The sequence below is a fragment of the Mastomys coucha genome, unplaced genomic scaffold (assembly GCF_008632895.1).
Source record: "Mastomys coucha isolate ucsf_1 unplaced genomic scaffold, UCSF_Mcou_1 pScaffold20, whole genome shotgun sequence".
NCBI classification, from domain to species: domain Eukaryota; kingdom Metazoa; phylum Chordata; class Mammalia; order Rodentia; family Muridae; genus Mastomys; species Mastomys coucha.
This window is the reverse complement of record NW_022196903.1, coordinates 79,605,110-79,608,814: the sequence shown is the minus strand read 5'-3', so window position 1 is coordinate 79,608,814 and position 3,705 is coordinate 79,605,110. Positions and strand designations below refer to the sequence as shown.

The 3,705-nt window shown below is 46.1% G+C and overlaps 1 pseudogene; it reads right to left on the bottom strand.

Moving 5' to 3' along the window:
• Window positions 1–3,531: 3,531 nt before the first annotated feature.
• LOC116099951 overlaps window positions 3,532–3,705 on the bottom strand; it is a 7,248-nt pseudogene continuing 7,074 nt past the window's right edge.

The following is a 3,705-nucleotide window of genomic DNA, read 5'->3' as shown; positions in this document are numbered from 1 at the left end:
CCATCACGGTGATGACCAGGTAAACACCCAACTTCTTTGTTCATACGTGATGTCCAAAACATCTAATTCTAGTTTGAGGATTTGTGTTTTTACAATAGTGTCCTTATGGTTAGGAAAGGATGGAAAATCCTGCTTGGGGTTGGGCATTAGGCAATGCCTAGGAAGTACCCCCAGGAAGAGCAGAGAAAGCAATCAATGTTTTTCAGGATGACAATACACAAATTCATACTGGGGGGAGAGAATATAGGATTCTAAGATAAAGTACCCCTCCCCAAGCTCATGTGTTGGATACTTGATTCCCAGAATGTGACACTATTTTAGAAGGTTGGAGGACCTCTGGGAAGTAGAGACTAGTTAGAAAAAGTAAGTTCCTGGGTAGAGGGGATATAGAAGTTTATATAGTAGGGCCTGCTTCCTATCCACATCCTGTCCCATAGAGAGCTGAGCAGGCAGCCTCACACCTGCTGCCCCAGCTGGGGGAGCCTCACACCTGCTGCCCCAGCTGGGGGAGCTTCACACCTGCTGCCACAGCTGGGAGAGCCTCAGACCTGCTGCCACAGTTTGGAGAGCCTCACACCTGCTGGAGCCTCTCCTATCACCGTGATTTTCCTGCTATGACGGCCTGAATTCTCCAACTGTAAGTCAAAACAAGTTCTACCTTCTTTGAGTGCCTTCTTGTCAGATTTATATCTGATCATGAGAAAAGTGAGAAACAGAAATTAAGGAATTTGGAACTATTTCTAGTTTGAAGCCATTAAGGGGGAAGAGGAACAGGAGACATATGCATATTTAAAAGAAAATCCTTTCAGAACTTCTGATCAGTTTAGGTGACTCTTGATGCTGTATGTCATTACCATGGACCTACAACCAGAAACCTTAGTCTAACACAAAGAAAATGGCCATTGTTTTTAATTTTCCATCATTGTTAATTTCAATTAGTTGCCCATCTTAACAGAAATCCACAAGTTAGACAGCTTACAGACGTGAATGGCACTGTGTAATTTTCCTAGGTGTGTTCTTAACACAACTTAGAAACACCTGAGAGTCTCAGTAAGAAGCTGTCTACCTTGGTTTGGGCTATGGATACATCTATGGAGAATTGTCTAGATTGTTTCTTGATGTAGGACTTTTGAGCCCATTGTGGGTAGCGCCATTCCCTAGGTAACACCATTTCCAGAGCAGTATAAGAGAGGAGAAAGTTAGCTGAGAGTGAGCATGCAAGGATCCATGTTTATTCTCTCTCTAGTCTTGACTGTGAATGTGATGTTTAAGTTCCTGCCTTGACTGCCCCACAGTAATGGGCAATAATCTAGAACCATAGCTGAATAATCCATTTCCTCCCTTTGTTGCTCTCTGTCAGAGTGTTTTATTACAACCACAGAAAAGAGTTACACTGCCAGAACCGAATAAGACTTAAATCTGAAGAGTGATCTGTCATTGCCTTTATTAAGAGTTCATGTCTTTTGTGGGTAGAGGACCAAATTGCCTTAGTCTGTGCTGTGATAACAAATGCCTTTGAGTAGATAATCCATGAATAAGGGACTACTTACAGTTCTGAATGCTGGAAAATTGACTCATGTCCTTAGATTCCTGATTCATTCACAGTTATCTTTTGGCTATGGCTTGATTGATGGACCCAGTGAGAGAGCCTTGTGTACTCTTTTGTGTCAGAACATTAATTCCAGGGTGGGGAATGTCTCAGTCAATAAACTATTTGCTGTGCATGCACGAGGACCAAGGCTTTGCATGGTGGCCCATGATTGTAATCCCAGTGCTGAGGAAGCAGAGCCAGGAGGATCTCTGGGGCTCGTTGGCCAAATCAATGAGCTTCAGGTTAAGTGAGAGACCCTGATTCAAAAAATAAGGTGTAGACCAATTGAAGAAGACATCTGAGGTTAATCTCAGTCTACACACACATACACTCCATATATGAAAGCGCCTCCATGGGGATCTACTAATTCCATAGGCCCTAGTTGCCTTGTGAGGAGGGGTGGTCTTTTACATATGAATATAGGGGCACAAATAAGTGTCTCATTTATGAATGAGTCTCAGTCATTCCCATGAGAACTCCAGCTTCATCCTGGAGATTGTGGTGTGTGTGTGGGGGGTCTACCTTGCACCTCTAGCCAAGCTGGAAAGCACCTCCAGAGCCTCCACAACCCACCTGCCTGTGTACTGAGGACCCCAGAAGTGGAGTTTATTGATGCATCTGCTTTCAGTAGAGCCTACCCCTGCATTAGTGGAGGTCCTGTGACTCAGCTTGTGAAGGGTTAATTACATCTAGAGGTTCTTTGCCTTGAGTCAGGAAAGAAAAGGAAGGGCAAGAAGCCAAGAAGCCCTTACACAGCCCCTAGCAGCAGGTCTCGATTCCTCGGAGGTTGCAGAATTGCCCCTTGTTCAGCTCTCTGGAGGCTGAGGGGCTTCCAGTGAGCACTGTCCTGGAGGAAAAGCCAGGTGTGAAGGAAACACAACCACATCCTGGGCTCAGGTGATTCATATACTATGAAACCACTTCTGGGAATTTTGTGCTAACTCAGCAGAGAGGAGTGATTAGCTGGGTCTCATCCCTGGTGCCTGTCAGAGCTGGACAGGTCAGCCTAATGTCACTTGTGGAAGCCAGAAGGAAAGCCACAAACATTCCCGGAATCTGGTTTGTATTGTAGCTTGTGTGGGGCTTGGGGTGGGGGTAGGGTGCACATGGGCTTGGGCCCAGTGTTCTGAGGGTCTCACCTGACAGCTGGCAGGGAGATTTTTCTAATCCCTTCCCTACACATCAGGTCTGGACTGCTGTGAGCCACTGCTTCATGGGTGAGGCAGAGCAGGAGGCTTGTCTCAGGCACGCAAGCAGGGAATACTGGAGGGGTCTCCTAGCATCTGGATACTCTATGGGTTTTGTTCTGGTTTTGTGGGGGAATGAGAAAAAAAAATCTGAAAATATAAAGGGAAGAAAGCTACTCATAGTTTCTTCCCACATTCAAGCCCAACCCAGCCCTGTGACCTCAGACCTGGGTGTTACGGTGATAGAAAGATGAGATTTCCACTTACCACAGGAGATGACCTGGGGGAGACCCTTACAGCTCAACAGCTACTGAGGGACGGTGACGTGATGGTTGAGGGGATGGGTGATATGATGACGTGACCCGGAAGATCATATCTTCTCAAACGGAAATTAGTAAACATGGAGATGACTGTCTCAAGAAGGATGTCTCAACATGGCAGGAAGTGCAAGCACTGGGGTTGATGACAAAGGGGCAGACCAGGTGACCAGTAGACTGTCCGTGGTCTGGGGATCAGAGAGTGACTTGCTTGAGAGACTTGAGGAGGGCTGGTCCTTGCTTGCCTTTAGTAAGTCACGCACTACCAGGTCTAACACAAACGTGTTTTCCAAGTCTTAGAAAAGGTTTGCCGGTGCCCAGTATTTGGATGTGCACTGGGGAGGGGGGGGGGTTAATGAGTGTTTATAGAGTGCTTTGAGATGCAGTTATATGGCACATAGCCAAAAGCAAGGCTGGCCTGCGGCCCATTGACCAATCAAAACACAGCTACTAGGAACACAGCAGCAGCCAGGCATTCAATGAATAGTAATTATAGTTTATGGCCCTAACCAACATACTGTCAGCAAAGAACGCTGGGTTGCCCACTTCAGGAAATGCTGGTGGGCCTGTAGTTATGCTTGCTGAACTGTATTTTTTTTTTTTTTTTTTT